The 23424-nt window shown below is 43.7% G+C and overlaps 4 non-coding genes across 4 annotated transcripts; all 4 read right to left on the minus strand.

Moving 5' to 3' along the window:
• Nucleotides 1-2011: 2011 nt before the first annotated feature.
• On the minus strand, nt 2012-2083 carry TRNAC-GCA (transfer RNA cysteine (anticodon GCA)). The gene has a single exon. It is a non-coding gene; the product is annotated as a tRNA-Cys (tRNA).
• Nucleotides 2084-3973: 1890 nt separating this feature from the next.
• TRNAC-GCA (transfer RNA cysteine (anticodon GCA)) lies at nt 3974-4045 on the minus strand. The gene has a single exon. It is a non-coding gene; the product is annotated as a tRNA-Cys (tRNA).
• An 8586-nt stretch (nt 4046-12631) lies between these two features.
• On the minus strand, nt 12632-12703 carry TRNAC-GCA (transfer RNA cysteine (anticodon GCA)). Its single transcript has one exon. It is a non-coding gene; the product is annotated as a tRNA-Cys (tRNA).
• A 2094-nt stretch (nt 12704-14797) lies between these two features.
• On the minus strand, nt 14798-14869 carry TRNAC-GCA (transfer RNA cysteine (anticodon GCA)). Its single transcript has one exon. It is a non-coding gene; the product is annotated as a tRNA-Cys (tRNA).
• Nucleotides 14870-23424: the final 8555 nt, after the last annotated feature.

Genomic DNA, 23424 nt, shown 5'->3' on the forward strand with positions numbered 1-23424 from the left:
CTCTATACCACCTGCTGATTTATTAGTCACAGGGTCTTGGACACAGCCTGACTCATGCCCCTGGCTACAAGCTGATGGACACACTCAACACACCTGCTGCTTCACTATTCACTCCAAAATACATAGCATGACAGCAGGTCCTAGGCCAAGGGTGCCAATTCACTCTCAAGCTTACTCTTGCTTCACTAGTCACAGGGACTGCTATGGAGACCGGCTGCTGGTCCTTTCACACAACCCTCTTACGGACGCAGATAAAACCTAAAACTCTTTTTAATTAGTGGTTTTTCTGTGACATACTTTCACGAAATCTCCAGAAATTGAAATAAGTAACAGAGATTTTTTGTTTTCCTTAAAAGGAGAAGTGGGAAGCAAGACTTGAACTGGGGACCTCTTGACCTGCAGTCAAATACTTTACTGCTGGGTTACACACACCCTCTTTTCGAGAAGGATGCCTTCACACACACCTTATTACTGTGAGCAGCAGGCTGGAGAGTGCACAAGTCACATATAATACCATGGACTCTGACTAGCACTGAGTTATACCTACTCTGGGATTCCAGCTGTGGGACTAGCTTACTCTCTTGTCTACTCACCATGCTGGAAGTGAGAGTGAGTCTTACTCTCTTCTACAATCACTCTGTGCCCTAAATTTCAGTCTTAGTCTCTCGTCTGCTCACTCTCTGCAGTAAGTGTGCAAAGCTGTCAGTGACTCAGCCAGTCTAAGCCTCCTAGCTCATTTAAAAATCCACTGCCTCAGACATTGACAGAACACAACTCTAGTGAGGAAAGACTTCTTTTTAACAGTGCTTTGGTTAGCAGTACCATACAACTCTCACACAGTCACTATCTCTTCTAATCGATGCAAGTTCACATAAATGTCTTTTAAAATGCAATTTCTGTGTCCCTCACGTGGTAATGTCTTTAACAATGCTATATCTTTGTTTTATGGTAAAACAATTTGATATGGTATACATATTGGACCAGTCTTACTGTACAATCTAGTAACAGTAAGCTGGCGTGATACTAATGAAACACACTGGAAACAGTACACAGGCCAGTCACAGTGTACCAGCATTTGGGTCCAGTTTTGTCTAGCTGATGTTACCTTACATACTAATTACAGTAAATAGGTGTGCTACTGGAGAAAGACACAAGTAACAGCATGCAGGCATTTGTTTCTTACACATATTACTATCAGTAAGCACACATGCTACTGTCCAAACTCAGTTCTAAAACTGCAGAGACTTCTGTTACAGTATAAGGACATTTGTAAAAGCATTACGGGCATACAGTGTCCACACACTCACATCTTTGCTGCTGTACAGGCACACAGTGTTTCTTAAAGCACAACAAATCAGCTGTGCTGTGGTAAATACAGTGGAATTTAGAAACTTGTGATTTGTTTACCTATGTATTTTTTCTTTGCACCTGCAATTTCTGCTATATGCTCAATTATTAGAAGCAATGCTTGTTAATAAATCCATGCCGTAAAACATTATCTGTGTGCTGCACACTACAGAATATAGAAAGATGTATTAAAGTACACAGTATCATGCTGTGTACACAAATTTCAATTTGTCTCTGTGTACCAAAGTACGAACTCTTGTTTTACTCGAATTGATCCATGGTGCAGTTACTGGGCGTGAGTGTGAAAACTGTTAATTTTTGCACAACATTCTTAAGGATGCACATAAAACTTTGAGGTATTTTGTTTAAATAGTCGTTTTAGTGTGATATACTTTCAATAAATCATCAAGAATTGTAGAAAGTGATATAGAAAGAAATTGACAGCTTCTTTCATGTGTGAAGGGGGCACCCAGATTGATCCATGGTGCAGTTACTGGGTGTGAGTGTGAAAACTGTTAATTTTCAACAAGAGTCTTAAGGATGCACATAAAACTTTGAGCTATTTTGCTTAATTAGTTGTTTTAGTGTACCGTACTTTAACAAAAATCCCCAAGAATTGAAAAAAGCAATACAGAAAGAATTTGACAGCTTCTTTAAAGTATTAAGGGGGCACCTGGATTTGAACTAGGGACCTCTTGATCTGCAGTCAGATGCTCTACCCCTGAGCTATACCCCCTTGTTGTAACACCTGAAGTGGATGGACTAGAAACTGCTGCTGTGGACCTCAGCAGAACGGCTTCCTCTTTTATAGGCTGTCTCTATACCACCTGCTGATTTATTAGTCACAGGGTCTGGGACACAGCCTGACTCATGCCCCTGGCTACAAGCTGATGGACACACTCAACACACCTGCTGCTTCACTATTCACACCAAAATACATAGAATGACAGCTGGTCCTAGGCCAAGGGTGCCAATTCACTCTCAAGCTAACTCTTGTTTCACTAGTCACAGGGACTGCTATGGAGACCGGCTGCTGGTCCTTTCACACAACCCTCTTACGGACGCAGATAAAAGCTAAAACTCTTTTTAATTAGTGGTTTTTCTGTGACATACTTTCAAGAAATCTCCAGAAATTGAAATAAGTAACAGAGATTGTTTTTTTTCCTTAAAAGGAGAAGTGGGAAGCAAGACTTGAACTAGAGACCTCTTGACCTGCAGTCAAATACTTTACTGCTGAGCTACACACACCCTCATTTCAAGAAGGCTGCCTTCACACACACCTTATTACTGTGAGCAGCAGGCTGTAGAGTGCACAAGTCACATACAATACCATGGACTCTGGCTAGCACTGAGTTATACCTACTCTGGGATTCCAGCTGTGGGACTAGCTTACTCTCTTGTCTACTCACCATGCTGGAAGTGAGAGTGAGTCTTACTCTCTTCTGCAATCACTCTGTGCCCTAAACATATCAGTATTAGTCTCTTGTCTGCTCACTCTCTGCAGTAAGTGTGCAAAGCTGTCAGTGACTCAGCCAGTCTAAGCCTCCTAGCTCATTTAAAAATACACTGCCTCAGACATTGACAAAACACAACTCTAGTGAGGAAAAACTTTTTTTTTAACAGTGCTTTGGTTAGCAGTACCATACAACTCTCACACAGTCACTATCTCTTCTAATCGATGCAAGTTCACATAGATGTCTTTTAAAATGCAATTTCTGTGTCCCTCACGTGGTAATGTCTTTAACAATGCTATATCTTTGTTTTATGGTAAAACAATTTGATATGGTATACATATTGGACCAGTCTAACTGTACATTCTAGTAACTGTAAGCTGGGGTAATACTAGTAAAACACACTGGAAACAGCATGCAGGCTAGTCACAGTGTACCAGCATTTGGGTCTAGTTTAGTCTAGCCGATGTTACCTTAGATACTAATTACAGTAAATAGGTGTGCTACTGGAGAAAGACACAAGTAGCAGCATGCAGGCATTTGTTTCTTACACATATTACTATCAGAAAGCACACATGCTACTGTCCAAACTCACTTCTAACACTGAAGAGACTTCTGTTACAGTATAAGGACATTTGTGAAAGCATTACGGGCATACAGTGTCCACACACTCACATATTTGCTGCTGTACAGGCACACAGTGTTTCTTAAAGCACAACAAATCAGCTGTGCTGTGGTAAATACAGTGGCATTTAGAAACTTGTGATTTGTTTACCCATGTATTTTTTCTTTGCACCTGCAATTTCTGCTATATGCTCAATTATTAGAAGCAATGCTTGTTAATAAATCCATGCCGTAAAACATTATCTGTGTGCTGCACACTACAGAATGTAGAAAGATGTATTAAAGTACACAGTATCATGCTGTGTACACAAATTTCAATATGTCTCTGTGTGCCAATGTACGAACTCTTGTTTTACTCGAATTGATCCATGGTGCAGTTACTGGGCGTGAGTGTGAAAACTGTTAATTTTTGCACAACATTCTTAAGGATGCACATAAAACTTTGAGCTATTTTGCTTAATTAGTCGTTTTAGTGTGACATACTTTCAAAAAATCCCCAAGAATTGAAAAAAGCGATACAGAAAGAAAGTGACAGCTTCTTTGAAGTATTAAGGGGGCACCCGGAATTGAACCAGGGACCTCTTGATCTGCAGTCAAATGCTCTACCACTGAGCTATACCCCCTTGTTGTACTATCTAGAAGTGGATGGACTAGAAACTGCTGCTGTGGATCTCATCAGAACGGCTTCATCTTTTATAGGCTCTCTATACCACCTGCTGATTTATTAGTCACAGGGTCTGGGACACAGCCTGACTCATGCCCCTGGCTACAAGCTGATGGACACACTCAACACACCTGCTGCTTCACTATTCACACCAAAATACATAGCATGACAGCAGGTCCTAGGCCAAGGGTGCCAATTCACTCTCAAGCTTACTCTTGCTTCACTAGTCACAGGGACTGCTATGGAGACCGGCTGCTGGTCCTTTCACACAACCCTCTTACGGACGCAGATAAAACCTAAAACTCTTTTTAATTAGTGGTTTTTCTGTGACATACTTTCGAGAAATCAGCAGAAATTGAAATAAGTAAGAGAGAATATTTTTTTTGTTCCTTAATAGGAGAAGTGGGAAGCAAGACTTGAACTGGGGACCTCTTGATCTGCACTCACATACGTTACTGCTGAGCTATACAGATCCTCACTCAAGAATTATGCCTTCACACACACCTTATTACTGCGTGCAGCAGGCTGTAGAGTGCAGACGTCACATATAATACCATGGACTCTGACTAGTACTGAGTTATACCTACTCTGGGATTCCAGCTGTGGGACTAGCTTACTCTCTTGTCTACTCACCATGCTGGAAGTGAGAGTGAGTCTTACTCTCTTCTGCAATCACTCTGTGCCCTAAATTTCAGTCTTAGTCTCTCGTCTGGTCACTCTCTGCAGTAAGTGTGCAAAGCTGTCAATGACTCAGCCAGTCTAAGCCTCCTAGCTCATTTAAAAATCCACTGCCTCAGACATTGACAGAACACAACTCTAGTGAGGAAAGACTTCTTTTTAACAGTGCTTTGGTTAGCAGTACCATACAATTCTCACACAGTCACTATCTCTTCTAATTGATGCAAATTCACATTGATGTCTTTTAAAATGCCATTTCTGTGTCCCTCAAGTGGTAATGTCTTTAACAATGCTATATCTTTGTTTTATGGTAAAACAATTTGATATGGAATACATATTGTACCGGTCTTACTGTACATTCTAGTAACGGTAAGCTGGCGTGATACCAGTGAAACACACTGGAAACAGTACACAGGCCAGTTACAGTGTACCAGCATTTGGGTCCAGTTTTGTCTAGCCGACGTTACCTTACATACTAATTACAGTAAATAGGTGTGCTACTGGAGAAAGACACAAGTAACAGCATGGAGGCTTTTGTTTCTTACACATATTACTATCAGTAAGCACACATGCTACTGTCCAAACTCAGTTCTAAAACTGCAGAGACTTCTGTTACAGTATAATGACATTTGTGAAAGCATTACGGGCATACAGTGTCCACACACTCACATCTTTGCTGCTGTACAGGCACACAGTGTTTCTTAAAGCACAACAAATCAGCTGTGCTGTGGTAAATACAGTGGAATTTAGAAACTTGTGATTTGTTTACCCATGTATTTTTTCTTTGCATCTGAAATTTCTGCTATATGCTCAAATATTAGAAGCAATGCTTGTTAATAAATCCATGCCGTAAAACATTATCTGTGTGCTGCACACTACAGAATGTAGAAAGATGTATTAAAGTACACAGTATCATGCTGTGTACACAAATTTCAATTTGTCTCTGTGTGCCAATGTACGAACTCTTGTTTTACTCGAATTGATCCATGGTGCAGTTACTGGGCGTGAGTGTGAAAACTGTTAATTTTCGCACAACAGTCTTAAGGATGCACATAAAACTTTGAGCTATTTTGTTTAAATAGTCGTTTTAGTGTGAAATACTTTCAATAAATCCCCAAGAATTGTAGAAAGTGATATAGAAAGAAATTGACAGCTTCTTTCATGTGTGAAGGGGGCACCCAGATTGATCCATGGTGCAGTTACTGGGTGTGAGTGTGAAAACTGTTAATTTTCAACAAGAGTCTTAAGGATGCACATAAAACTTTGAGCTATTTTGCTTAATTAGTCGTTTTAGTGTGACATACTTTCAAAAAATCCCCAAGAATTGAAAAAAGAGATACAGACAGAAATTGACAGCTTCTTTAAAGTATTAAGGGGGCAACTGCATTTGAACCAGGGACCTCTTGATCTGCAGTCAAATCCTCTACCACTGAGCTATACCCCCTTTTTGTAAAATCTGGAAGTGGATGGACTAGAAACTGCTGCTGTGGATCTCATCAGAACGCCTTCCTCTTTTATAGGCTGTCTCTATACCACCTGCTGATTTATTAGTCACAGGGTCTGGGACACAGCCTGACTCATGCCCCTGGCTACAAGCTGATGGACACACTCAACACACCTGCTGCTTCACTATTCACACCAAAATACATAGCACGACAGCAGGTCCTAGGCCATGGGTGCCAATTCACTTTCAAGCTTACTCTTGCTTCACTAGTCACAGGGACTGCTATGGAGACCGGCTGCTGGTCCTTTCACACAACCCTCTTACGGACGCAGATAAAACCTAAAACTCTTTTTCATTAGTGTTTTTTCTGTGACATACTTTCGAGAAATCATCAGAAATTGAAATAAGTAAGAGAGAATTTTTTTTTTGTTCCTTAAAAGGAGAAGTGGGAAGCAAGACTTGAACTGGGGACCTCTTGATATGCAGTCACAAACTTTACTGCTGGGCTATACACATCCTCTTTTCCAGAAATATACCTTCACACACACCTTATTACTGCGTGCAGCAGGCTGTAGAGTGCAGACGTCACATATAATACCATGGACTCTGACTAGCACTGAGTTATACCTACTCTGGGATTCCAGCTGTGGGACTAGCTTACTCTCTTGTCTACTCACCATGCTGGAAGTGAGAGTGAGTCTTACTCTCTTCTGCAATCACTCTGTGCCCTAAATTTCAGTCTTAGTCTCTCGTCTGCTCACTCTCTGCAGTAAGTGTGCAAAGCTGTCAGTGACTCAGCCAGTCTAAGCCTCCTAGCTCATTTAAAAATCCACTGCCTCAGACATTGACAGAACACAACTCTAGTGAGGAAAGACTTATTTTTAACAGTGGTTTGGTTAGCAGTACCATACAGCTCTCACACAGTCACTATCTCTTCTAATCGATGCAAGTTCACATAGATGTCTTTTAAAATGCAATTTCTGTGTCCCTCACGTGGTAATGTCTTTAACAATGCTATATCTTTGTTGTATGGTAAAACAATTTGATATGGTATACCTATTGGACCAGTCTTACTGTACATTCTAGTAACGGTAAGCTGGCGTGATACTAGTGAAACACACTGGAAACAGTACACAGGCCAGTCACAGTGTACCAGCATTTGGGTCCAGTTTTGTCTAGCCGATGTTACCTTACATACTAATTACAGTAAATAGGTGTGCTACTGGAGAAAGACACAAGTAACAGCATGCAGGCATTTGTTTCTTACACATTTTACTATCAGTAAGCACACATGCTACTGTCCAAACTCAGTTCTAACGCTGCAGAGACTTCTGTTACAGTATAAGGACATTTGTGAAAGCATTACAGGCATACAGTGTCCACACACTCACATCTTTGCTGCTGTACAGGCACACAGTGTTTCTTAAAGCACAACAAATCAGCTGCGCTGTGGTAAATACAGTGGAATTTAGAAACTTGTGATTTGTTTACCCATGTATTTTTTCTTTGCATCTGCAATTTCTGCTATATGCTCAAATATTAGAAGCAATGCTTGTTAATAAATCCATGCCGTAAAACATTATCTGTGTGCTGCATACTACAGAATGTAGAAAGATGTATTAAAGTACACAGTATCATGCTGTGTACACAAATTTCAATTTGTCTCTGTGTGCCAATGTACGAACTCTTGTTTTACTCGAATTGATCCATGGTGCAGTTACTGGGCGTGAGTGTGAAAACTGTTAATATTCGCACAACAGTCTTAAGGATGCACATAAAACTTTGAGCAATTTTGTTTAAATAGTCGTTTTAGTGTGAAATACTTTCAATAAATCCCCAAGAATTGTAGAAAGTGATATAGAAAGAAATTGACAGCTTCTTTCATGTGTGCAGGGGGCACCCAGATTGATCCATGGTGCAGTTACTGGGTGTGAGTGTGAAAACTGTGAATTTTCAACAAGAGTCTTAAGGATGCACATAAAACTTTGAGCTATTTTGCTTAATTAGTCGTTTTAGTGTGACATACTTTCAAAAAATCCCCAAGAATTGAAAAAAGCGATCCAGAAAGAAATTGACAGCTTCTTTAAAGTATTAAGGGGGCAGCCGGACTTGAACCAGGAACATCTTGACCTACAGTCAAATGCTCTACCACTCAGCTATACCCCCTTGTTGTAATATCTGGAAGTGGATGCACTAGAAACTGCTGCTGTGGATCTCATCAGAACGGCTTCCTCTTTTATAGGCTGTCTCTATACCACCTGCTGATTTATTAGTCACAGGGTCTGGGACACAGCCTGACTCATTCCCCTGGCTACAAGCTGATGGACACACTCAACACACCTGCTGCTTCACTATTCACACCAAAATACATAGCATGACAGCAGGTCCTAGGCCAAGGGTGCCAATTCACTCTCAAGCTTACTCTTGCTTCACTAGTCACAGGGACTGCTATGGAGACCGGCTGCTGGTCCTTTCACACAACCCTCTTACGGACGCAGATAAAACCTAAAACTCTTTTTAATTAGTGGTTTTTCTGTGACATACTTTCGAGAAATCAGCAGAAATTGAAATAAGTAAGAGAGAATTTTTTTTGTGTTCCTTAAAAGGAGAAGTGGGAAGCAAGACTTGAACTGGGGACCTCTTGATCTGCAGTCACATACTTTACTGCTGAGCTATACAGATCCTCACTCAAGAATTATGCCTTCACACACACCTTATTACTGCGTGCAGCAGGCTGTAGAGTGCAGACGTCACATATAATACCATGGACTCTGACTAGTACTGAGTTATACCTACTCTGGGATTCCAGCTGTGGGACTAGCTTACTCTCTTGTCTACTCACCATGCTGGAAGTGAGAGTGAGTCTTACTCTCTTCTGCAATCACTCTGTGCCCTAAATTTCAGTCTTAGTCTCTCGTCTGGTCACTCTCTGCAGTAAGTGTGCAAAGCTGTCAATGACTCAGCCAGTCTAAGCCTCCTAGCTCATTTAAAAATCCACTGCCTCAGACATTGACAGAACACAACTCTAGTGAGGAAAGACTTCTTTTTAACAGTGCTTTGGTTAGCAGTACCATACAACTCTCACACAGTCACTATCTCTTCTAATCGATGCAAATTCACATTGATGTCTTTTAAAATGCCATTTCTGTGTCCCTCAAGTGGTAATGTCTTTAACAATGCTATATCTTTGTTTTATGGTAAAACAATTTGATATGGAATACATATTGTACCGGTCTTACTGTACATTCTAGTAACGGTAAGCTGGCGTGATACTAGTGAAACACACTGGAAACAGTACACAGGCCAGTCACAGTGTACCAGCATTTGGGTCCAGTTTTGTCTAGCCGACGTTACCTTACATACTAATTACAGTAAATAGGTGTGCTACTGGAGAAAGACACAAGTAACAGCATGCAGGCATTTGTTTCTTACACATATTACTATCAGTAAGCACACATGCTACTGTCCAAACTCAGTTCTAAAACTGCAGAGACATCTGTTACAGTATAATGACATTTGTGAAAGCATTACGGGCATACAGTGTCCACACACTCACATCTTTGCTGCTGTACAGGCACTCAGTGTTTCTTAAAGCACAACAAATCAGCTGTGCTGTGGTAAATACAGTGGAATTTAGAAACTTGTGATTTGTTTACCCATGTATTTTTTCTTTGCATCTGCAATTTCTGCTATATGTTCAAATATTAGAAGCAATGCTTGTTAATAAATCCATGCCGTAAAACATTATCTGTGTGCTGCACACTACAGAATGTAGAAAGATGTATTAAAGTACACAGTATCATGCTGTGTACACAAATTTCAATTTGTCTCTGTGTGCCAATGTACGAACTCTTGTTTTACTCGAATTGATCCATGGTGCAGTTACTGGGCGTGAGTGTGAAAACTGTTAATTTTCGCACAACAGTCTTAAGGATGCACATAAAACTTTGAGCTATTTTGTTTAAATAGTCGTTTTAGTGTGAAATACTTTCAATAAATCCCCAAGAATTGTAGAAAGTGATATAGAAAGAAATTGACAGCTTCTTTCATGTGTGAAGGGGGCACCCAGATTGATCCATGGTGCAGTTACTGGGTGTGAGTGTGAAAACTGTTAATTTTCAACAAGAGTCTAAAGGATGCACATAAAACTTTGAGCTATTTTGCTTAATTAGTCGTTTTAGTGTGACATACTTTAAAAAAATCCACAAGAATTGAAAAAAGCGATACAGACAGAAATTGACAGCTTCTTTAAAGTATTAAGGGGGCAACCGTATGTGAACCAGGGACCTCTTGATCTGCAGTCAAATGCTCTACCACTGAGCTATACCCCCTTTTTGTAAAATCTGGAAGGGGATGGACTAGAAACTGCTGCTGTGGATCTCATCAGAACGCCTTCCTCTTTTATAGGCTGTCTCTATACCACCTGCTGATTTATTAGTCACAGGGTCTGGGACACAGCCTGACTCATGCCCCTGGCTACAAGCTGATGGACACACTCAACACACCTGCTGCTTCACTATTCACACCAAAATACATAGCACGACAGCATGTCCTAGGCCATGGGTGCCAATTCACTTTCAAGCTTACTCTTGCTTCACTAGTCACAGGGACTGCTATGGAGACCGGCTGCTGGTCCTTTCACACAACCCTCTTACGGACGCAGATAAAACCTAAAACTCTTTTTAATTAGTGGTTTTTCTGTGACATACTTTCGAGAAATCATCAGAAATTGAAATAAGTAAGAGAGAAATTTTTTTTTGTTCCTTAAAAGGAGAAGTGGGAAGCAAGACTTGAACTGGGGACCTCTTGATATGCAGTCACAAACTTTACTGCTGGGCTATACACATCCTCTTTTCCAGAAATATGCCTTCACACACACCTTATTACTGCGTGCAGCAGGCTGTAGAGTGCAGACGTCACATATAATACCATGGACTCTGACTAGCACTGAGTTATACCTACTCTGGGATTCCAGCTGTGGGACTAGCTTACTCTCTTGTCTACTCACCATGCTGGAAGTGAGAGTGAGTCTTACTCTCTTCTGCAATCACTCTGTGCCCTAAATTTCAGTCTTAGTCTCTCGTCTGCTCACTCTCTGCAGTAAGTGTGCAAAGCTGTCAGTGACTCAGCCAGTCTAAGCCTCCTAGCTCATTTAAAAATCCACTGCCTCAGACATTGACAGAACACAACTCTAGTGAGGAAAGACTTCTTTTTAACAGTGCTTTGGTTAGCAGTGCCATACAGCTCTCACACAGTCACTATCTCTTCTAATCGATGCAAGTTCACATAGATGTCTTTTAAAATGCAATTTCTGTGTCCCTCACGTGGTAATGTCTTTAACAATGCTATATCTTTGTTGTATGGTAAAACAATTTGATATGGTATACATATTGGACCAGTCTTACTGTACATTTTAGTAACTGTAAGCTGGCGTGATACTAGTGAAACACACTAGAAACAGTACACAGGCCAGTCACAGTGTACCAGCATTTGGGTCCAGTTTTGTCTAGCCGACATTACGTTACATACTAATTACAGTAAATAGGTGTGCTACTGGTGAAAGACACAAGTAACAGCATGCAGGCATTTGTTTCTTACACATATTACTATCAGTAAGCACACATGCTACTGTCCAAACTCAGTTCAAAAACTGCAGAGACATCTGTTACAGTATAATGACATTTGTGAAAGCATTACGGGCATACAGTGTCCACACACTCACATCTTTGCTGCTATACAGGCACACAGTGTTTCTTAAAGCACAACAAATCAGCTGTGCTGTGGTAAATACAGTGGAATTTAGAAACTTGTGATTTGTTTACCCATGTATTTTTTCTTTGCATCTGCAATTTCTGCTATATGCTCAAATATTAGAAGCAATGCTTGTTAATAAATCCATGCCGTAAAACATTATCTGTGTGCTGCACACTACAGAATGTAGAAAGATGTATTAAAGTACACAGTATCATGCTGTGTACACAAATTTCAATTTGTCTCTGTGTGCCAATGTACGAACTCTTGTTTTACTCGAATTGATCCATGGTGCAGTTACTGGGCGTGAGTGTGAAAACTGTTAATTTTCGCACAACAGTCTTAAGGATGCACATAAAACTTTGAGCTATTTTGTTTAAATAGTCGTTTTAGTGTGAAATACTTTCAATAAATCCCCAAGAATTGTAGAAAGTGATATAGAAAGAAATTGACAGCTTCTTTCATGTGTGAAGGGGGCACCCAGATTGATCCATGGTGCAGTTACTGGGTGTGAGTGTGAAAACTGTTAATTTTCAACAAGAGTCTAAAGGATGCACATAAAACTTTGAGCTATTTTGCTTAATTAGTCGTTTTAGTGACATACTTTAAAAAAATCCACAAGAATTGAAAAAAGCGATACAGACAGAAATTGACAGCTTCTTTAAAGTATTAAGGGGGCAACCGCATTTGAACCAGGGACCTCTTGATCTGCAGTCAAATGCTCTACCACTGAGCTATACCCCCTTTTTGTAAAATCTGGAAGTGGATGGACTAGAAACTGCTGCTGTGGATCTCATCAGAACGCCTTCCTCTTTTATAGGCTGTCTCTATACCACCTGCTGATTTATTAGTCACAGGGTCTGGGACACAGCCTGACTCATGCCCCTGGCTACAAGCTGATGGACACACTCAACACACCTGCTGCTTCACTATTCACACCAAAATACATAGCACGACAGCATGTCCTAGGCCATGGGTGCCAATTCACTTTCAAGCTTACTCTTGCTTCACTAGTCACAGGAACTGCTATGGAGACCGGCTGCTGGTCCTTTCACACAACCCTCTTACGGACGCAGATAAAACCTAAAACTCTTTTTAATTAGTGGTTTTTCTGTGACATACTTTCGAGAAATCATCAGAAATTGAAATAAGTAAGAGAGAAATTTTTTTTTGTTCCTTAAAAGGAGAAGTGGGAAGCAAGACTTGAACTGGGGACCTCTTGATATGCAGTCACAAACTTTACTGCTGGGCTATACACATCCTCTTTTCCAGAAATATGCCTTCACACACACCTTATTACTGCGTGCAGCAGGCTGTAGAGTGCAGACGTCACATATAATACCATGGACTCTGACTAGCACTGAGTTATACCTACTCTGGGATTCCAGCTGTGGGACTAGCTTACTCTCTTGTCTACTCACCATGCTGGAAGTGAGAGTGAGTCTTACTCTCTTCTGCAATCACTCTGTGCCCTAAATTTCAGTCTTAGTCTCTCGTCTGCTCACTCTCTGCAGTAAGTGTGCAAAGCTGTCAGTGACTCAGCCAGTCTAAGCCTCCTAGCTCATTTAAAAATCCACTGCCTCAGACATTGACAGAACACAACTCTAGTGAGGAAAGACTTCTTTTTAACAGTGCTTTGGTTAGCAGTGCCATACAGCTCTCACACAGTCACTATCTCTTCTAATCGATGCAAGTTCACATAGATGTCTTTTAAAATGCAATTTCTGTGTCCCTCACGTGGTAATGTCTTTAACAATGCTATATCTTTGTTGTATGGTAAAACAATTTGATATGGTATACATATTGGACCAGTCTTACTGTACATTTTAGTAACTGTAAGCTGGCGTGATACTAGTGAAACACACTAGAAACAGTACACAGGCCAGTCACAGTGTACCAGCATTTGGGTCCAGTTTTGTCTAGCCGACATTACGTTACATACTAATTACAGTAAATAGGTGTGCTACTGGAGAAAGACACAAGTAACAGCATGCAGGCATTTGTTTCTTACACATATTACTATCAGTAAGCACACATGCTACTGTCCAAACTCAGTTCAAAAACTGCAGAGACATCTGTTACAGTATAATGACATTTGTGAAAGCATTACGGGCATACAGTGTCCACACACTCACATCTTTGCTGCTATACAGGCACACAGTGTTTCTTAAAGCACAACAAATCAGCTGTGCTGTGGTAAATACAGTGGAATTTAGAAACTTGTGATTTGTTTACCCATGTATTTTTTCTTTGCATCTGCAATTTCTGCTATATGCTCAAATATTAGAAGCAATGCTTGTTAATAAATCCATGCCGTAAAACATTATCTGTGTGCTGCACACTACAGAATGTAGAAAGATGTATTAAAGTACACAGTATCATGCTGTGTACACAAATTTCAATTTGTCTCTGTGTGCCAATGTACGAACTCTTGTTTTACTCGAATTGATCCATGGTGCAGTTACTGGGCGTGAGTGTGAAAACTGTTAATTTTCGCACAACAGTCTTAAGGATGCACATAAAACTTTGAGCTATTTTGTTTAAATAGTCGTTTTAGTGTGAAATACTTTCAATAAATCCCCAAGAATTGTAGAAAGTGATATAGAAAGAAATTGACAGCTTCTTTCATGTGTGAAGGGGGCACCCAGATTGATCCATGGTGCAGTTACTGGGTGTGAGTGTGAAAACTGTTAATTTTCAACAAGAGTCTAAAGGATGCACATAAAACTTTGAGCTATTTTGCTTAATTAGTCGTTTTAGTGTGACATACTTTAAAAAAATCCACAAGAATTGAAAAAAGCGATACAGACAGAAATTGACAGCTTCTTTAAAGTATTAAGGGGGCAACCGCATTTGAACCAGGGACCTCTTGATCTGCAGTCAAATGCTCTACCACTGAGCTATACCCCCTTTTTGTAAAATCTGGAAGTGGATGGACTAGAAACTGCTGCTGTGGATCTCATCAGAACGCCTTCCTCTTTTATAGGCTGTCTCTATACCACCTGCTGATTTATTAGTCACAGGGTCTGGGACACAGCCTGACTCATGCCCCTGGCTACAAGCTGATGGACACACTCAACACACCTGCTGCTTCACTATTCACACCAAAATACATAGCACGACAGCAGGTCCTAGGCCATGGGTGCCAATTCACTTTCAAGCTTACTCTTGCTTCACTAGTCACAGGGACTGCTATGGAGACCGGCTGCTGGTCCTTTCACACAACCCTCTTACGGACGCAGATAAAACCTAAAACTCTTTTTAATTAGTGTTTTTTCTGTGACATACTTTCGAGAAATCATCAGAAATTGAAATAAGTAAGAGAGAATTTTTTTTTTGTTCCTTAAAAGGAGAAGTGGGAAGCAAGACTTGAACTGGGGACCTCTTGATATGCAGTTACAAACTTTACTGCTGGGCTATACACATCCTCTTTTCCAGAAATATGCCTTCACACACACCTTATTACTGCGTGCAGCAGGCTGTAGAGTGCAGACGTCACATATAATACCATGGACTCTGACTAGCACTGAGTTATACCTACTCTGGGATTCCAGCTGTGGGACTAGCTTACTCTCTTGTCTACTCACCATGCTGGAAGTGAGAGTGAGTCTTACTCTCTTCTGCAATCACTCTGTGCCCTAAATTTCAGTCTTAGTCTCTCGTCTGCTCACTCTCTGCAGTAAGTGTGCAAAGCTGTCAGTGACTCAGCCAGTCTAAGCCTCCTAGCTCATTTAAAAATCCACTGCCTCAGACATTGACAGAACACAACTCTAGTGAGGAAAAACTTCTTTTTAACAGTGCTTTGGTTAGCAGTGCCATACAGCTCTCACACAGTCACTATCTCTTCTAATCGATGCAAGTTCACATAGATGTCTTTTAAAATGCAATTTCTGTGTCCCTCACGTGGTAATGTCTTTAACAATGCTATATCTTTGTTTTATGGTAAAACAATTTGATATGGTATACATATTGGACCAGTCTTACTGTACATTTTAGTAACTGTAAGCTGGCGTGATACTAGTGAAACACACTAGAAACAGTACACAGGCCAGTCACAGTGTACCAGCATTTGGGTCCAGTTTTGGCTAGCCGACATTACGTTACATACTAATATCAGTAAGCACACATGCTACTGTCCAAACTCAGTTCTAAAACTGCAGAGACTTCTGTTACAGTATAAGGACATTTGTGAAAGCATTACGGGCATACAGTGTCCACACACTCACATCTTTGCTGCTGTACAGGCACACAGTGTTTCTTAAAACACAACAAATCAGCTGTGCTGTGGTAAATACAGTGGAATTTAGAAACTTGTGATTTGTTTACCCATGTATTTTTTCTTTGCATCTGCAATTTCTGCTATATACTCAAATATTAGAAGCAATGCTTGTTAATAAATCCATGCCGTAAAACATTATCTGTGTGCTGCACACAACAGAATGTAGAAATATGTATTAAAGTACACAGTATCATGCTGTGTACACAAATTTCAATTTGTCTCTGTGTGCCAATGTACGAACTCTTTGTTAGACCTGACAGCCTTAAGGTAATCACCCCTAACTTTTTGCCTGCCTCCCTCCACTTTTTGGACACTGTTTATGCTGGTTTATAGACTCTACGCACTTTACCCCTGCTAACCAGGGCTAAAGTGCATATGCTCTCTCCCCTAAAACATGGTAACCTGGAATCATACCTGATTGGACTATTAATTTACTTATAAGTCCCTAGTAAGGTGCACTCTATGTGCATAGGGCTGGTAAATTAAATGCTACTAGTGGGCCAGCAGCACTGGTTGTGCCACCCACTTAAGTAGCCCCTTCTCCTGGTCTCAGGCCTGCCATTGCAAGGCCTGTGTGTGCAGTTTCACTGCCACATCGACTTGGCATTTAAAAGATCTTGCCAAGCCTAGAACTCCCCTTTTTCTACATATAAGTCACGCTTAATATGTGCCCTAGGTAACCCCTAGGGCAGGGTGCTGTGTAGGTAAAAGGCAGGACATGTACCTGGGTAGTTATATGTCCTGGTAGTGTAAAACTCCTAAATTCGTTTTCACACTACTGTGAGGCCTGCTCCCTTCATAGGCTAACATTGGGGCTGCCCTCATACACTGTTGAAGTGGCAGCTACTGATCTGAAAGGAGCAGGAAGGTCATATTTAGTATGGCCAGAATGGTAATACAAAATCCTACTGACTGGTGAAGTCGGATTTAATATTACTATTCTAGAAATGCCACTTTTAGAAAGTGAGCATTTCTTTGCACTTAAATCCTTCTGTGCCTTACAATCCACGTCTGGCTGGGCTTGGTTGACAGCTCCTTGTGCATTCACTCAGACACACCCCAAACACAGGGTACTCAGCCTCACTTGTATACATCTGCATTTTGAATGGGTCTTCCTGGGCTGGGAGGGTGGAGGGCCTGCTCTCACACAAAGGACTGCCACACCCCTACTGGGACCCTGGCAGACAGGATTGAACTGAAAGGGGACCTGGTGCACTTCTTAGCCACTCTTTGAAGTCTCCCCCACTTCAAAGGCACATTTGGGTATAAAACAGGGCCTCTGCCCTACCTCATCAGACACTTGCTGAAGAAGAAACCTGAACCAGAAACTACATCCTGCCAAGAAGAACTGCCTGGCTGCTCAAAGGACTCACCTGCCTGCTTTCTACAAAGGACTGCTGCCTTGCTGTTGCCCTGCTGCCTTGCTGAACTCTTGTCTGGCTGTGAAAGTGCTCTCCAAGGGCTTGGATAGAGCTTGCCTCCTGTTCCTTGAAGTCTCAGGACCAAAAAGACTTCTCTCTTTTACTTGGACGCTCCGTGCGGCGAACATTTCGACGCACAGCTTGTTTCGCGGCGAGAAAAACGCCGCACTCCGACGCTGATCGACGCGACGCTCTTGGGACGATCGAAGATCCAACGCACGGCCTCGCAAGGACAGCGCCGCCCGACCTCTAGAGGAGAAATCGACGCGACGCCTGCCGTGAGATCGTAATTTCAACGCGCAGCCCCGCGGATCGAAGTCTAGAGGAGAAATCGACGCGACGCCTGCCGTGAGATCGTAATTTCGACGCGCAGCCCCGCAGACCGACGCACAGCCGGAGAACAAGCAGGAAAATCCACGCACAGACCCGGGACATCTGGTAATCCCCGCGATCCACAGAAAGAGACTGTCCGCGCGCCGGAAAACGACGCCCGACTTCCCCGCGTGGAAAATAACGACGCAAGTCCGTGTGTGCTAGGGAGAAATCGACGCACACACCCTTTTTCCACGCACCTCTTCTCTTGTGGCCCTCTGAGGAGATTTTTCCACGCTAAACCAGGTACTTGTGCTTGAAAGAGACTTTGTTTATATTCTAAAGACTTAAGACACTTTATATCACTTTTCAGTGATATCTCTATAATTTCCCATTGCAACTTTATTCTTTTTGACCTACAATTATCCTGATAAATATTATATATTTTTCTAAACACTGTGTGGTGTAGTTTTGTGGTGCTATATGGTGGTATTGTTTGATTTATTGCACAAATACTTTACACATTGCCTTCTAAGTTAAGCCTGACTGCTCGTGCCAAGCTACCAGAGGGTGGGCACAGGATAATCTTGGATTGTGTGTGACTTACCCTGACTAGAGTGAGGCTTTTGCTTGGACAGGGGATAACCTGACTGCCAACCAAAAACCCCATTTCTAACATTGGTGATCAGCGGTGAGGATAGGACTTGTATTTGTGCAGTGACATACAGTAGCTAAGTATTTCACTACCTACCCACAGTTGAAGGTCAACTTGGTTTTTATCTCTTTTTTGAAAATCCGACTTTTTTCCTGACAATTTTCAAAAACGAAATCCTCACTCAACATGTCTCTGACTGGGTCTCAGACAGGGGACTTTGACCTAGTCCAGTTGGATACATATACGGTCAAACAACTAAGAGGATTCTGCAGGGCATTGAGGGTACCCACCCAAGGGGCCTCCAGAAAGGAGGACTTCCAAGTGGCGCTGAGGGCCTGGGCAGAAGCCCATTTAGAGGATGATGAAGAAGAGGAGCCAGAACATGGCCCCTCAGAGGAATTTTCACTATCTGTGGATGGTGTTACAACTGCAATTGTGCCCCCTTCCAGACCAGGGAGCAGTGTCTCTATGCAAAGCCTGACCGCAGAGGAAAGGAGAGAGGAAAGGGAGTTTCAATTGCAAATGGCAAAACTGAAAATTGAGGCTCAACAGGAGGAGAGGAGGGCAGAAAGAGAAGCCAAACAAGCTGAGGCTGAAAGAACAGCCAAACAGATTCAAGAGGAAGCTGAAAGAGCAGCCAAACAGGTGGAAGCTGAAAGAGCTTTGGCTGAAAAGAAACTATTGTTGGCTCATGAACTGAGTCTCAAAGAACTGGAGATCAAGGCGAGACAGTCTGAATCCAGCAATAATGGTGGCAGCATACAGACAGGACCTGCTGGAGAAAAAAAGGTTTGTATACCCAAAAATGTGGTGCCCAGTTTTGTGGTGGGAGATGACATAGATAAATGGTTAGCTGCTTATGAAGTTGCACTAAGGGCTCATGAGGTTCCTGAAGGGCAATGGGGGGTAGCTATGTGGGGTTATGTGCCGCCATTGGGGAGGGACACACTTCTCACATTGGATCAACCTGATCAAAACACATACCCACTTCAGAAAGCCACTTTACTTGCCAAGTTTGGGCTGACCCCTGAGGGATACCGTCAGAGGTTCAGGGACAGCACCAAACAAACCACACAAACATGGGTAGATTTCTTTGATTTCTACAGTAAGGCACTGAATGGATGGGTGCGGGGCAACAAAGTAGCGGATTATAAAGGTTTATATAACTTGATTCTGAGAGAGCAAATGCTCAATACTACTTATACAGATTTGCGCCAGCACCTAGTGGACAGTAAGCTGACTGATCCCAGGAAGCTTGCTGAGGAGGCGGACCTCTGGGTTAGCACCAGAGTGTCCAAGAAGGTACCTGGGGGGGACTCCCACAAAGGTGGTCAGGGTTCCCAACAGAAGAAAGAGGGGGGAGATAAACTTGCAGATAAGGAACTCTCCAAAGGCCCCCAAAAGAATTCCCAGGGAGGGGGTGGCAACCCTTCCTTTTCCAAATTTGGGAAAAAGCCAGGGACATATGACAAGTCAGGGAGATCTAGCCCCAAATGCCTGGAGTGTTACCAGTATGGTCACTACAAAGGCGATCCACAGTGCCCCAAGAGGGCACCGTCCACTACCGGACAGGCACCTGGGTTGACTAGTGTAGCGCTCGGGGGGGAGATGGACCCAAATAGCTTTGGGGAGCAGGTTGAGATTTCCCTAGTGTCCCTGGGAGAGGGAGAAATGGTGCCCAAGGCCCACATGCCCAGAAATACGTCCAAGTACCGGCAGTGGGTCACCATTGATGGGCAGAAGGTGGAGGCTCTGCGTGACACAGGAGCCAGTATGACTACTATCAAGAGTCAGCTGGTGTCAACAGAGCAGATAGTACCTAATACATTCCACCAGGTCAGAGTCGCTGACAATCGCGAGAGTCACCTACCGGTGGCTCTGGTTCCCTTTGAGTGGGGGGGGGTCTCTGGTACTCTGAAAGTAGCGGTGAGTCCTGCCATGCCTGTAGATTGTCTGTTAGGCAATGATCTTGAGCACACTGCTTGGAAAGAAGTGGAGCTCAGGTCTCACCTGGAGATGTTAGGGTTACCTGAGTGGGTCTGCATGACCACACGGTCCATGGCTGACCGAGAGGGAAGTCAAGGGCATCTGGAGCCTGGAACGATGGCCCAGAGAGCTGCCAGGAGGAGGGACCAGGGGTGCGGGAAACCGGCCCCAGAAGTTCCCACAGTAGCTGACGGGGCTCCTGAGGAGGAGGCTCCCGAGCCAACTGGGGAAGACATTGCCGCCCTAGGTGACTTACCTGAGCTTGCTGGCTGGCAAGTTGAGGGTGGACCCACCAGGGAGGAATTCTGCAAGGCGCAGAAAGAATGTCCCACTCTGGAAGGTTTGAGGAAGCAAGCCTCAAACCAGGCAGCAGGTGACGCCTCTGGCAATCACCACCTATATTGGGAGAATGATCTCCTCTACAGTGAGCCTAAGGTTCCGGCCTTTGGGGCAGCACGTACGCTGGTGGTCCCCCAATATTACCGAACCTTCCTACTGGGTCTGGCTCACGACATTCCCCTGGCAGGACATTTGGGGCAGGGCAAGACCTTTAACAGGCTTGTCACCCATTTTTATTGGCCCAAAATGAGGACACACTCAGATAAGTTCTGCAGATCTTGTCCTACCTGCCAGGCCAGTGGTAAAGCAGGGACAAGGGTTAAAACCCCCCTGATTCCCCTTCCTGTCGTTGGCACCCCCTTTGAAAGGGTGGGCATCGACATTGTTGGTCCCTTGGACCCCAAAACTGCCTTAGGCAACAGGTTCATCCTGGTTTTGGTGGACCATGCCACCCGTTACCCAGAGGCAATCCCTCTGAGGACCGTAACTGCACAGGTGGTGGCCAGAACCCTGATGGGGATATTTACCCGTGTGGGATTCCCCAAGGAAATAGTGTCTGACAGAGGCACTAACTTCATGTCTGCATACATGAAGTCTCTGTGGGATGCGTGTGGTGTAACTTACAAGTTCACCACACCCTATCACCCCCAGTCTAATGGTCTTGTGGAGAGATTCAACAAGACCCTGAAAGGCATGATTGGTGGCCTCCCTGAGGCCATGAGGCGTAAGTGGGACGTCCTCTTACCATGCCTTCTCTTTGCTTACAGAGAGGTCCCCCAGAGGGGGGTAGGGTTCAGTCCCTTTGAGCTTCTTTACGGGTACCCTGTCAGGGGACCCTTAAGCATTGTCCAGGAGGGATTGGAGAAAGCTCCAAAGACACCCCCTCAGGATGTGGTCAGCTATATGTTGGCCCTCCGCAACCAGATGACCCGCTTCTGGAAAGAGGCCCAAAGTAACCTTGAGGCCAGTCAAGAGGTGATGAAACACTGGTATGACCAGAAGGCCACCCTGGTAGAGTTTCAACCTGGAGACAAAGTGTGGGTAATGGAGCCAGTAGAGCCCAGAGCTCTCCAGGACCGCTGGTCTGGCCCATTTGAAATAAAGGAGCGGAAAGGGGAGGCCACTTACCTAGTGGACCTCCAAACCCCTAGGAATCCCCTAAGGGTGCTCCATGTGAACCGACTAAAAGCTCATTTTGAGAGGTCGGAGATCAACATGCTTCTGGTCACAGATGAAGGAACGAAAGAGGAGAGTGAACCTCTCCCCGACCTCCTCTCTGCCCAAGAAGGTGATGGGTCAGTAAGCGGGGTCATTCTGTCTGACTCCCTGACTCTAAACCAGAAAGGAGACTGCTATGAGCTGTTGGAGCAGTTTTCCCCCCTGTTCTCCCTTACTCCTGGACTGACCCACCTCTGTGTTCATGATATTGACACACTGGTGACAGTCTCCCTGTGAAGAACAAAATTTACAGGTTGTCGGATAAGGTGAAGGCCAGCATCAAGGAGCAGGTCTCCAAGATGTTGACTCTAGGGGTTATCGAGAAATCCAGTAGTCCCTGGGCCAGCCCAGTGGTGTTGGTCCCTAAGGCTACTGCCCCAGGTGCGAAGCCAGAACTCCGGTTCTGTGTGGACTACCGGGGTCTCAACTCAGTCACACGGACTGATGCTCACCCCATCCCCCGAGCTGATGAGCTCGTGGACAGGCTAGGCGCTGCCAAGTTCCTGAGTACGTTTGATCTTACTTCAGGGTACTGGCAGATCGCCCTGACTGAGGGGGCCAAGGAAAGATCCGCATTTTCAACCCCTGATGGCCATTACCAATTCCGGGTGATGCCGTTTGGGTTGAAAAATGCCCCCGCTACCTTCCAACGGTTGGTTAACGGGGTCCTAGCTGGTAAGGATGCCTTCTGTGCAGCCTACCTGGATGACATAGCTGTCTACAGTTCCAGCTGGGAGGAACACCTGCTTCACCTCAAGGAGGTGCTTCAGGCCCTGCAACAGGCAGGCCTGACCATCAAGGCTAGTAAGTGCCAGATTGGGCAGGGTTCCGTGGTGTACTTGGGACACCTAGTGGGTGGTGGCAAGGTGCAGCCACTCCAGGCCAAGATTGAAACTATCAAGGCCTGGCAACCACCGCGAACGCAGACTGAGGTGAGAGCCTTTCTAGGCCTCACAGGATACTACCGCAGATTTGTCAAGGGCTATGGCACCATTGTAACACCCTTGACAGAACTCACTTCCAAGAAACGACCTAGGTTGTTGAATTGGACAGAGGCTTGTCAGAAAGCCTTTGACGCCCTGAAGGAAGCCATGTGCACGGCCCCCGTGCTCATGGCCCCTGACTACTCCCAGGAATTTATCGTGCAGACAGACGCTTCAGAGCATGGCATAGGGGCAGTCCTAGCACAGCTGAATGAGGAGGGCAGAGATCAACCGGTAGTCTTTATTAGCAGAAGGCTACTACCACGGGAACA

Source organism: Pleurodeles waltl, chromosome 4_1, assembly GCF_031143425.1.
Source record: "Pleurodeles waltl isolate 20211129_DDA chromosome 4_1, aPleWal1.hap1.20221129, whole genome shotgun sequence".
Taxonomy (NCBI): domain Eukaryota; kingdom Metazoa; phylum Chordata; class Amphibia; order Caudata; family Salamandridae; genus Pleurodeles; species Pleurodeles waltl.